This window comes from Leptonychotes weddellii, chromosome 16 (genome assembly GCF_054177405.1).
Source record: "Leptonychotes weddellii isolate Sample4059 chromosome 16, ASM5417740v2, whole genome shotgun sequence".
NCBI classification, from domain to species: Eukaryota; Metazoa; Chordata; class Mammalia; order Carnivora; family Phocidae; genus Leptonychotes; species Leptonychotes weddellii.
This window is the reverse complement of record NC_138384.1, coordinates 39,240,054-39,253,672: the sequence shown is the minus strand read 5'-3', so window position 1 is coordinate 39,253,672 and position 13,619 is coordinate 39,240,054. Positions and strand designations below refer to the sequence as shown.

The window sequence follows — 13,619 nt, the reverse complement described above, 5'->3', positions numbered from 1 at the left end:
GAGCGGCAAGCTAAGAGAATAATGGATCCGTCACATTAATGAATGGCTCCTCATCTTAAAGGAATTATTTGATTTTCTGTTTTCAGTATGGGTTTAAACATACTGTGTAATAGAATATAATAGAATTGTAAATGAGGTCTTCTTTTGTGGGGAGATTGAAAGCTTGGCTTAAGAAGTTTATGGATAGGGCGCCTGGGTGGCTCAGTCGTTAAGCGTCTGCCTTTGACTCAGGTCATGATCCCAGGCTCCTGGGATTGAGCCCCGCTTCGGGCTCCCTGCTCGGCGGGAAGCCTGCTTCTCCCTCTCCCACTCCCCCTGCTTGTGTTCCCTCTCTCGCTTTGTCTCTCTCTCTCAAATAAATAAAATCTTTAAAAAAAAAAACAAACTTGTAATGTTGGTAAAATCTGTTACATCATGCCTTTAGCACAGGTGTTTGTGCTTTACAATCGGGTGTTTCTCCTCACAATGAGGTATTAAATTTCATTTATCTGCAGCTATACAACCCATTGTCTTATTGTGATACAGTGACTTGATCTCTTAGCATTATTAAAAACTTATGCTTATTATTATCTTACAGTTATTAGGGTCCTCTAGAGATTTCTTGTCCTAGGAGATGAGGGTTTGAGTTTGTTCAGTTAATTCTTTTCAGGACATGGACTAAATCGTTTAGAACACACTGGCAAAACCCTTTCCACTCGGTTATTGAGTATGACCAGTGGTGGTGGAACTGTTGGATTCCTTTTTTTTAAAGATTTTATTTATTTATTTGAGAGAGAGAGAATGAGAGACAGAGAGCACGAGAGGGAAGAGGGTCAGAGGGAGAAGTAGACCCCCCGCCAAGCAGGGAGCCTGATGCAGGACTTGATCCCGGGACTCCAGGATCATGACCTGAGCCAAAGGCAGTGGCTTAACCAACTGAGCCACCCAGGCGCCCTGTTGGATTCCTTTTTTAATCTGGTTATTTATGCTGCTGAACATATCTTTCTGCCTTGTCAGTTTGTGCAATTTTTGCTTGTCATATTTAAAATGTTTCTTTTATATACTCTTGATTAAGCAGGAGGTGTGTGTGTGTGTGTTTTATTGAAACATTTTGTGTAGAGTACCTACTGTGTGCTAGGCTTTGTTCTAATGTAGGCATTGGAAATACAATAGTGAACTACACAGACAGAAATCACTGCTTTTTTTTCAATAGAGCTAATTTCTAGTGAGGAAGACCAACAATAAAAAATACGTATAGAAATATATTATGTAAGAGAATAAATTCTAAGGAGAAGATGAAGGAAGAGGTAGGGGACAATGTTGATATTTTAGATTGTATGGCCAGGGGAGGAAGCCTCTTTTGAATTTGACTTTTGATTAAAGAGATGAAAAACCTGGGAAAGGTAAGAGATCTGTCTATACTGTGTATACACACACACATATACACATTTATATGCTTTATATGCCTCTTGGAAAGGTAATCCATATATATATGAATTATGTATGTGTCTGTATATGTATATTACATATATATTTATATATACACATATATGTAATCCATACATGTAAATATTACACTTTGTACTTACTAAATTCATTCTCATGTATCATTCATTCTGTATTTGTGTATTGCATTTTAACATTTTTCTTTTTAGTCTCAGGAATTCATGGCCTTTTACAACTTAACACATTTCAATTAATTATAATGTATATATTGTGATGCTCAAATTGTCAGAATGAGCCCCTGGGGGCCAATTTAGACTGACTCTTTGCTCCCTTCAGCACTGCTCTGACATCTTTGCAAGCATCCTTACTTTCCGGCAATAATAGGATGTTCCAGACCCATCCTCAGTGTTTCTTTGCCCAAATCATGAAGTTAGCTACCTTGCAAGGAATATAGGAAGGGAAAAAACAAACGTATGTATTCGAAAGGGGATATGAAATCAGAAATAGAAGTTTCCCTCTTAAGAAAGGAAATAATTTTTCTCAGTTAAAGGTCTTGCTAGCCAGACTTGCAGTCTAAGAAAGAGTCTAAGATTGGATTTTCCATATACACTGTATTTTTTGTTTTCTATCATTCCTGTTGCTCAAGAGGAAAAAGATAGCTCAACTCCATGGTAGAGCTTACTTTGATAAGTATATATTAAGCTCACACTAATAAGAATTACATATTAATTATCGTTTATAAAACTTGAAGTTGTTTCAGGATTTTTGAAACACTGTGGGTTTTTTTGTTTGTTTTTTGGTGGGCAGCAAAGCAAGGTTTATTGAGCCATGGAAGGTGATAGTACAAAGCCACCGTGTTGCCCCGAAACACGGTTTTAATAAGTTCAAAATGGCCATTTGAAAGTTGATTATTTAAAGTTGCCTCAACTGAATATAAATGAGTCAAAAGGAAATGCCGCTAAGCTTCTTAGATGCGATATGCCTCCACTTGTTCTCTTCTGCCTATAGAAGGTTTTCTTTCTTTTTAAAAGTTTTTCAGATCTCTCTTCCTGAGCAAACACAAAACAGAGCTTTGTGTGAAATATAAGTAAATTTCCCGCAGAGTCCTGTGCCCTTTTAGTAGTTACTATATTTGGATGCTAGGACTTTGCATGAATTTTGGGCAAAATTGCTGCCATTATGATTGGGCTCCTTTTAGAGACAGCTGGAAAAAATGTTTCCTTTTTTGAATATGATTTCACATTGATTTCGAGTTTCTACTTAGCATATTAATTTGCTGTACCCTACTAAGATTTTCTACTTTGTCCACAAAACTCAAGACAGACAATGGGTTATGTGGTGGAGAAAAGCAGATTCTTTGAAGCCATGAGGTGAGGATACTTTAGTGACAGAGAAATGACTCACCTTCCTGGTTAGCTTTTTTAAAGGCATTTGCATGGTAATTCATCACATATTCTTCCAGAAAAAGTAGGGAAGCTATCTGCTATTTTGATTATTGGCACAAGTAGGGGTGTTGGAGTAGACCTTCATATGGATGTCAACTCTTTTAGGAGAAACTGAAAAGTGATTATATTTCTTTCAAGCTTAGTTTAGTTATTTATAAAACTGAAGGAAAAATTCCAGACTTTTGTTTTGGTAAGGATTACTTGAAAGAATGTAATATATGTAACATTTAACATGACATTTATTAATCATGAAATCAAGCCAGAAGTTGAATTGCATGCCCAAAAGCCAGCTGTTCATGTAAGACAGAATTGTAAATTCAGCTCCTGTGAATTTGCAGCTTCAGAGTCTCAGCGGCTGTCTGGATATTTGAGACTGTTAGGACTCTGTCTTCTATTAAGATAGAAGCCAGAGGGCACCTGGGTGGCTCAGTCGTTAAGCGTCTGCCTTCGGCTCAGGTCATGATCCCAGGGTCCTGGGATTGAGCCCCACATCGGGCTCCCTGCTGGGTGGGAAGCCTGCTTCTCCCTCTCCCACTCCCCCTGCTTGTGTTCCCTCTCTCGCTGTGTCTCTCTCTGTCAAATAAATAAAATATTAAAAAAAAAAAAAAAAAGCCAGAAAGGTATGGCTCTTGGTTTTTTAAATCTCTATTTATATTTTTGGAGTTCAATTCATAGTACATTATCAAAATTATTTAGTCCAACACTCATTTCTTGGTTTATTTTTTCCCAAATAATTCCCAACTCCTATTCTCCCCCATAGGCATGCACACACGTATGCATCCTTAAATGAGTGAGTGTGTGTGTGTATATATATATATCCCTTATAAAATCAGTCATATGTTGTATGTTTGAAATTTATATTAATGGTATTATGCTAAAAGTGTCATTTTTTTCTATTCAGCACTTTGTTTGTTTTTTTATGTTTCTTTTAAAGTTTTTCATTTTAATTCCAGTATAGTTAACACACAGTATTACATTAGTTTCAGGTGTCCAATACAGTGATTAAGCAATTCTATACATGACTCAGTGCTCATCATGATAAGTATACTCTTTAATCCCCATCACCTATTTCACCGATTCCCTGCCCCCTACCTCCCCTTGGTGATCATCAGTTTGTTCTGTATAGTTAAGAGTCTGTCTCTTGGTTTCTTTCTCTCTTTTTTTCTTTTGCTCATTTGTTTTGCTTCTTAATTTCCACATGAGTGAAGTCATATAGTATTTATCTTTCTCTGATTGACTTATTTCGCTTAGCATTATACTCCCTAGCTCTATTCATGTTGTTGCAAATGGCAATATTTCTTTTTGTGGCTGAATAATATTCCATTGTGTGTGTATATTCATCTATCACTGGACACTGGGACTGCTTCCATATTTTGGTTATTGTAAATAGTGCTGCAATAAACATAGGGGTGCATGTATCCCTTTACATTAGTGTTTTTGTATTGTGGGGGTAAATACCTAGTAGTGTGATTACTGGATTGTAGGGTAGTTCTATTTTTAATTTTTTGAAGAACCTCCATATTGTTTTCCACAGTGGCTGCACCAGTTTACATTCCCACCAACAGTGCAGGAAGGTTCCTTTTTCTCCACATCCTTACCAACGCTTGTTATTTTTTGTGTTATTTTAGTCATTCTGACGAGTGTGAGGTGATATCTCATTGTAGTTTTGGTGTGCATTTCCCTGATGATGAGTAGTGTTGAGTATCTTTCCATGTGTCTGTTTTAGTATCTTTTCATCTGCTTATCTATCTTTGGAGAAATGTCTGTTCATGTCTTCTGCCCATTTTTAAATTGGATTATTTGCCTTTTGGGTGTTGAGTTGTATTAGTTCTTTATATATTTTGGATACTAACCCTTTATCGGATAGTCATTTGCAAATATCTTCTTCCAGTTTTGTTTTTTTTTAAACTTTAAGTAGGCACCATGCCCAGTGTGGGGCTTGAACTCATGGCCTGAGATCAAGAGTCACATACTCTACCAACTGAGGCAGCTAGGTGCCCCTTATCTTTTCCCACTTAGTAGGTTGCCTTTAAGTTTTGTTGATTAATTTATTCTGTGCAGAAGCTTTTTATTTTGATGTAGTCCCAATAGTTTATCTTTGCTTTTATTTCCCTTGCCTCAGGAGACATATCTAGAAAAATGCTATGGCTGATGTCAGAGAAATTACTGTCCGTGCTCTCTTACAGGATTTTTATTGTTTCAGTTTCAAGTCTTGCATTTAGGTCTTTAACCCATCTTGAGTTTATTTTTGTGTATGGTGTAAGAAGGTGGTCCAGTTTCATTCTTTTGCATTAGCTGTCCAGTTTTCCCAACACCATTTGTTGAAGAGACTTTTTCCTATTGCATATTCTTGCTTCTTTGGTCAAGATTGACCATATAGGGGCGCCTGGGTGGCTCAGTCTGTTAAGCGTCTGCCTTCGGCTCAGGTCATGATCCCAGGGTCCTGGGATCGAGCCCCGCATCGGGCTCCCTGATCAGCGGGAAGCCTGCTTTTCTCTCTCCCACTCCCCTGCTTGTGTTCCCTCTCTCGTTGTCCCTCTCTCGCTGTCTCTCTGTCTCTCTCTCTGTGTCAAATAAATAAAAATAAAAAGGTTTTAAAAGATTGACCATATAATTGTGGGTTTATTTCTGGGTTTTCTATTCTTTTCTATTGATTTGTGTCTGTTTTTATGACAGTACCATACAGTTGTGATTACTACAGCTTTGTAATATAACTTGGGGTCTGGAATTGTGGTACCTCCAGCTTTGCTCTTTTTCAGGATTGCTTTGGCTATTTGGGGTCTTTTGTGGTTCCATACACATTTTAGGATTGTTTGTTCTAGCTCTGTGAAAAAGGCTTTTGGTATTTTGATAGGGATTGCATTAAATCTGTAGATTGCTTTGGGTAGTGTAGACATTTTAACAATATTTGTTCTTCCAATCTATGAGCATAGAATGTCTTTCCGTTTGTGTCATATTGAATTTCTTTCATCAGGTTTTTATAGTTTTCAGAGTATAGGTCTTTCACCTCTTTGTTTATTCCTAGATATTTAATTATTTTTGGTGCAATTGTTAATGGGATTGTTTTCTTAATTTCTCTTTCTGCTGCTTCATTATTAGTGTATAGAAATGAAACAGATTTCTTTTTTTAAAAAAAATATTTATTTGAGAGAGAATGTGTGTGAGTGAAGGGGAAGGGCAGAAGGAGAGAAACCAAGCAGACTCTGTGCTGAGCACAGAGCCCGATGCGGGGCTTGATCTCATGACCCTGAGATCATGACCTGAGCTGAAATGAAGAGTCAGATGTTCAACCTACTGAGCCACCCAGGTGCCCCAGAAATGTAACAGATTTCTGTACATTGATTTTGTATCCTGCGACTTTACTGAACTCATTTCTCAGTTCTAGTAGGTTTTCTTTGGTAGACTCATTAGGGTTTTCTATATGTAGTATCTTGTCATTTGCAAATAGTGAAAGTTTTACTTCTTCCTTACCAACTTGGATGCCTTTTATTCCTTTTTGTTGTATCTTGCTGTGGTTAGGACTTCCAGTACTATGTTGAATAAAAGTGGTGAAAGAGGATATCCTTGTCTTGTTCTTGACCTTGGGGAAAAGCTCTCAATTTTCCCCCCATTGAGTATGATGTTCACGGTGGGATTTTCATATAAGGCCTTTATTATGTTGAGGTATCTAAACCTACTTTGTTGTGAGGGTTTTTATCATGAATGGATGTACTTTGTCAAAGGCTTTTTCTGTGTCTATTGAAATGATCATATGGTTTTTTATGCTTCCTCTATTGATGTGAGGTATCATGTTGATTGATTTGCAAGTATTAAACCACCCTTGCATCCTGGGAATAAATCCCACTTAATTGTGGTGAATGATGTTTTTAATGTATTGTTGGATTCAGTTTGCTGGTATTTTGTTGAAAATTTTTTCATCTATATTCATTGAGATATTGGCCTGTAGTGCTCTTTTTTTGTGGTGTCTTTATCTGGTTTTAGTATCAGAGTAATGCTGGCCTCATAGAATGAATTTGGAAGTTTTCTTTCTCTTCTATTTTTTGGAATATTTTGAAACTAGGTATTAACTCTTCTTTAAATGTTTGGTAGAATTCACCTGTGAAGCCGGCTGGTCCTAGACTTCTGTTTGTTGGGAGTTTTTTGATTACTGAGTCAATTTCTTTGCTGGTAATTGGTCTGTTCAAATTTTCAATTTCCTCCTGCTTCAGTTTTGGTAGGTTATATGTTTCTAGGACTTCATCCATTTCTTCTAGGTTGCCCACTTTGTTAGCATATAATTTTTCACAATCTTATAATTGCTTGTATTTCTGTAGTGTCTGTTGTTATTTCTCCTCTTTCATTAATGATTTTGTTTATTTTCATCCTCTCATTTTGTTTTGTGTGTTTTTTGTTTTTTGTTTGTTTTGATGAGTCTGGCTAAAGGTTTTTTTTTTTTTTTTTTTTTAAGATTTTATTTATTTATTTGAGAGAGAGAGAATGAGAGACAGAGAGCATGAGAGGGAGGAGGGTCAGAGGGAGAAGCAGGCTCCCGGCTGAGCTGGGAGCCCGATGCGGGACTCGATCCTGGGACCCCAGGATCATGACCTGAGCCGAAGGCAGTTGCTTAACCAACTGAGCCACCCAGGCGCCCCGATGAGTCTGGCTAAAGGTTTATCAATTTTGTTGATCTTTTCAAAGAACCATCTCCTGGTTTCAGTGATCTGTTCTATTGTTTTTTTAAGTTTTATATCATTTATTTCTGCTTTAATCTTTATTTTCTTTCTTCTAGTTTTGGGTTTTGTTCTTCTTTTCTAGCGCCTTTAGGCTTAACATTAGGTTGTTTGAGATTTTTATTGCTTCTTGAGGTAGGCCTATATTGCTATCAACTTCAACTTAGAACCACTTTTACTGAATCCCAAATATTTTGGACCATTGTATTTTCATTTTCATTTGTTTCCATGTCATTTTTTATTTCTTCTTTGATTTCTTAGTTGACCCATTTATTGTTTAGTAGCATGTTACTTAGCTTCCATGTATTTGTGCTCTTTCCACATTTTTTTGTTGTGGTTGATTTCTAGTTTCATAGCATTGTGGTCAGAAAAGATGCATGAGGGATGCCTGGGTGGCTCAGTCGGTTAAGCCATTGCCTTCGGCTCAGGTCGTGATCCCAGGGTCCTGGAATCGAGTCCTGCATCGGGCTCCTTGCTCAGCAGGGAGCCTGCTTCTCCCTCTGCCTGCCGCTCCCCCTGCTTGTGCTCTCTCTCTGATAAATAAATAAAATCATAAAAAAAGAAAAGATGCATGGTGTGACTTTAATCTTTTTGAATTTTTTGAGGTTTTGTGGCCTAATATGTAATCTATTCTGGAAAATGTTCCATGTGCATTTGAAAGGAATGTGTATTCTGCTGTTTTAGGATGGAATCTTCTGACTATATCTGTTAAATCCATCTGGTCCAGTGTTCATTCAAAGTCACTATTTCCTTCTAGATTTTCTGTTTGGATGATCTGTTCATCAGTGTAAGTGGGGTGTTAAAGTCCCTTACTATTTTATTATATTACTATCAATTATTTCCTTTATGTTTGTTATTGTTTTATGTATTTGGGTGCTCTCATGTTGGGTTCATAAATATTTACAATTGTTATATCTTCAGCTTTGTGCAGTGGCAGTATCGTAGCCAATGAGGTTTATCCGAGGCACGATTATTGCTAATTGAAAACTTTTCCCAATATAATTGTTATATCTTCTTGTTGGATTGTCCCCTTTATGATGATATAGTGTCCTTGTCTCTTGTTATGTACAGTCTTTGTTTTAAAGTCTATTTTGTCTGATATCAGTAATGCTATCCTGGCTTTCTTTGGACATCCATTTACTCTACATGGTTTTTAGATCTATCATGTTCCTCTGTGCATAGTCATCTAATGCTATTCATCACTTCTAACACTTGCATAGTAACTAATAGTATATATTTACTATGTTTTATTTATTCTTTACCACCTGAAGTGATGGATAGAACTCCTGGCTTTCACAAGGAACATCCTAGTATGTATCCCTTGCAGACCTGGACTAGATTAGAATACTTACCCTGGAATATTGCACCTGTTTGTTCACACAATTTTACTGGGTAGGTACAACCAGGTTACTTTCTAGAGTGGCTGTATCTGTTTACATTCTCACCAGCAGCACCTCTTTCTATGTGCTGGTAAACACTTGATATTATCTTCCTTGGATGTGTTTGGTTTGCATTGTTATTATTATTATTATTATTATTTTAAAGATTTTATTTATTTATTTGAGAGAGAGAGAATGAGAGACAGAGAGCATGAGAGGGAGGAGGGTCAGAGGGAGAAGCAGACTCCCTGCCGAGCAGGGAGCCCGATGCGGTACTCGATCCCGGGACTCCAGGATCATGACCTGAGCCGAAGGCAGATGCTTGACCATCTGAGCCACCCAGGCGTCCCTCACAAATATTTTTTCCAATTTACTATTTTTTGGAATTTGTTTAGGATCCTCTTTTGCCATGGAAAATGATTTTTATGTTATCTAATTTACGAGTATTTTCTTTTAAGCTTTCTGAGGTTTTATTCATATTTAAAAGGCCCTCTGCATCTTGAGATAATTTTAAATGGTCCCATTTCTCCTGTTACTTTTGTTTTCAGTTTTTTACATTAAAGTTTTTTTGTGCAAGAATCTAATTTTACCACTATTTTATACTCCGTTTCTCAGCACCATTTACAAATAATCCGTCTTTCCTACTTATTTGAAATGTCACCTTTAGCATATACCAAATTACCACATGTATTTGGGTACATTCATGTAATTCCTATTCTGTTGCATTAATTTGTCAAGTCTACCATCTCTAATTACTTTGATATTGCTGGGTATAATTGTGAATTTGTCTATTTCTCTTTTTCAGTTCTAGCAGTTTTTGTGTTACGTGTTTTGAAGCTCTTGCAGGAAATGGCAAACATTTGGTATTGTTACACTCTTTTTTAAATTTCTTAATTACATTGCTATCTATATCTATCTATCTATCTATCTATCTATCTATCTATCTATCTATCTATCTACCTACCTACCCATCTATCTGTTATGACCAAATAGGGTTTATTACAAGAATGCAAGCCTAGATCAATCAGTATCTGGGAATTTGTCAACCTTTAACAATATAATTCATAATAATATGGAGCTTGTAAACATAAAGTAAAAGAGAAACCCTACAGGATTATGTAAATAGAAACCAAAATTTTGATAAAATTTGACAGCTCTTTCTAATACACTTCTTTTTTTTATTTTTTAATTTTTTAAAGTAGGCTCCATGCCCAACATGGGGCTTGAACTCATGACCCCAAGATCAAGAGTTGAATGTTCCACTGACTGAGCCAGCCAGGCACCGCTAATACACTTCCTGTTTTAAATCTTTTTTTTCTGTGTGTGTATGGTTGGTTTTTTGGTTTTGTTCTGTTTTGTTTTTTTGCAGGAGGTATAGTTGACACACAATGGTACATTAGTTTCAGGTGTACAACATAGTGATTCAACAGGTTTATACATATTATGCTATATTCACAACAAGTGTAGCTACCATCTGTCTCCATACATTACAGTGTCATTGACTATATTCTTTATGCTGTTTCTTTTATTCTTGTGATTTATTCATTCCATATTGGAAGCCTGTATCTCTTACTCCCCTTCACCCATTTTCCCTCCCCCCTCCCATCTGGTAACCATCAATTCTCTGTATTTATGGGTCTGATTCTGCTTTGTTTATTCATTTGTTGTTGATTGTACTTTTAATCGGTCCTCTTATCATTATAAAACAATCTTCTTTGTCCCTGGTAATATTTTTGTTCCCAAATCTATTTTGTCTGATATTAATATACCCACTTTAGCTTTCTTTTAATTAGTATTAGCATAGCATATCTTTCCCCATCTTTTTACTTTTAACCTATTTGTGTCTTTCTCTTTCTTTTTTCGAGTAAGCTCTACACCCAAAATGGAGCTTGAATTTACAATCCAAGACTAAGAGTCATGCTCTTCCAACTGAGCCAGTCAGGCATCCCTGTGTCTTTCTATTTAAACTGGGTTTCTCATAGGCAGCATATAATTTGTTTTTACAATTTTTTTAAAAAATTCAGTCTGAAAATCTCTGCTGTTTGATTGGGGTGTTTAGACCATTCACATTTTAAGAATAATTTATTGAGGTGAAATTCACATAATATGAAATTAGCCATTTTTAAGTGAACACTTGGCAGCATTTAATACATTCACAATGTTGTGCAACCACCATTTCTCTCTAGGTCCAAAACATTTCCATCATTCCAAAGTAAATTCCTTACCTATTCAGCAATTTCTCCCCATTCTCCTCTCCCCTCATAACCTGTCAACCACTAAATTGCATTCTATCTCTATTGATTTATCTATTTTGGATATTCCATATAGATGGAACCATACAATATATGATCTTTTGTATCTGGTTTCTTTTTTTTTTTGTTAAGATTTTATTTATTTATTTGAGAGAGAGAATGAGATAGAGACAGAGAGAGCATGAGAGGGGGGAGGGTCAGAGGGAGAAGCAGACTCCCTGCTGAGCAGGGAGCCCAATGCGGGACTCGATCCTGGGACTCCAGGATCATGACCTGAGCTGAAGGCAGTCACTTAACCAACTGAGCCACTCAGGCGCCCTTGTATCTGGTTTCTTTAGCATAATGGTTTGCAGGTTCATTCATGTAAGCATTATCTGTACTTCATTCCTTTTTATGGTTGAATAATATTCCACTGTATGTAAATACCACATTTTGTTTATCTGTTAATATGTCGGTGGAGATTTGGGATAGTTATACCTTTAGGCCATTGTGAATAGTGCTGCTATGCATGTACATGTACTTCTTTTCAGTTCTTTGGGGCATATGCCTAGGAGAATTATTGAGTCCTATGGTTATTTTGTACTTAACTTTCTGAGGAACTGCCAACTGTTTTCTACAGTGGCTGAAGCATTTTAGATTCCCAGCAGCACTGTTCAATGTTTCCAGCTTCTCCACACCCTCACTAATGCTTACTTTCCTTTTTTAAATTAAGCCATCCTAATGGATGTGAAGTGGTACCTCATGTGTTTTGATTTGCATTTCCCTAATGACTAATGATGTTAAATATCTTTTCCTATATTTGTTGGCCATTTGTATATCTTTTCTGGAGAAATGTCTATTCAAGTCCTTGCCCAAATTTTAACTGGGCTGTTTATCTTTTTGTTGTTGAGTCTTAAAGAGTTCTTTATATATACTGGATACCAGACCGTATTGTATATAAAATTTGCAAAGATTTTTCTCCCATTCTGTAGGTTATCTTTTCATATTCTTGATAATGTCCTTTAATGCACAGAAGTTATTAATTTTTATTAAGTCTAATTTACTTGACCAATGAGATGTAAGCAATAGGGATGATTGTCATTTCTTTTTTTTTTTTAAAGATTTTATTTATTTATTTGAGAGAGAGAATGAGATAGAGAGCATGAGAGGGGGGAGGGTCAGAGAGAGAGGCAGACTCCCTGCTGAGCAGGGAGCCTGACGTGGGACTCGATCCTGGGACTCCAGGATCATGACCTGAGCCGAAGGCAGTCGCTTAACCAACTGAGCCACCCAGGCGCCCGGGATGATTGTCATTTCTGTGCCTGCTTTCTCTGACCTATTGGCTGGGAGATAATGAGAATTTTAACATCCCCTTTTGTCCCAAAGATGGAAATTACTTGTTCAGGAAAGCAGAGCTATCCCACTAGTCTTTGACTGCTCCTACCTAGACTCTCATATGAGGGAGAAATAAATATATGATATTTAGATCACTGTGTTTTGGGGTCTTTATTATATCAGTTTAATCTATACCCTACCTTATACAACCCCAGTGTGCCATACAAATATTACCATTTTCTGTTTGTGCCATGATGAAGGTTGGAAATCACCATGACTTGGACCACTTCTTCTTTGTCCCTTTTGCTAGCACCTCCTCCTCAGTTTCATCAAGGGGGAAATCCTTTCCCTCCTACCTATCCAGGTAGGGATATAGATTGGATACCCCCAATTCTTGCAGAAAAATTGGGCATATAGTGAGTGTTGGCCATAGGAAGCCACTGCCTTGCTTTGGGTGGCACCTGGGGTAAAGCTTAGTGAGCCTCAGTGCTGGAAGTCTGCAGGATGCCCCCACCCACAACCCTCCAGGAACCCAGCACCCATGAAAAACTGTGCCTGCATTATGGGTTGCCCTGGCATAGTGTGTCTCCTCAAATGTTGCTTTTCTAGCTGGGAGTTTTACCTCCTCCAAGACAGCCACCTTTCATTGTTGTTTCTGCAGCCCTCGCAAATCTTTATCCTGTTCTGCCTGGTCTGAGATGAACAGTGATGCCAGAAAAACCGAGCCTCCCAAAGGTTATCTCCATGCCTCTGAGCTAGGTTATAAGGCAAAGGGCTGCCAAAATTAACGTGAACTGCAGGCTTCTTGGCTCACTGGTACCTTTGGACAAGCATCACTAGAGCGCTTCTCTCTCAGGAGTAGCCCCGCCTCCCGCCAAGGGCTTCCAGACAACAGCACCTCCGGGCTGCGCTGGTGGGGGAGGGGTCCATAGAACTGTTCCTCTTACACCCTTTGGAGTTTGTTCCTTTCCACTTCTGATTTCGGTGCCCTTCAACCACTCCCTCCCCCAGTACCCCTTCTGCTGTGCAAAAACACCGCTTGAGGCCCCAGCCCTATCTCGGCGGGCTGGAACCGGAAGCGGAGGGGATTTGGCC

At 37.7% G+C, this 13,619-nt stretch overlaps 1 pseudogene; it reads left to right on the top strand.

Moving 5' to 3' along the window:
• The first annotated feature begins 8,498 nt into the window (after window positions 1–8,498).
• Window positions 8,499–8,650, top strand: LOC115940300 (U4 spliceosomal RNA; annotated as a pseudogene).
• The last annotated feature ends 4,969 nt before the right edge of the window (window positions 8,651–13,619 follow it).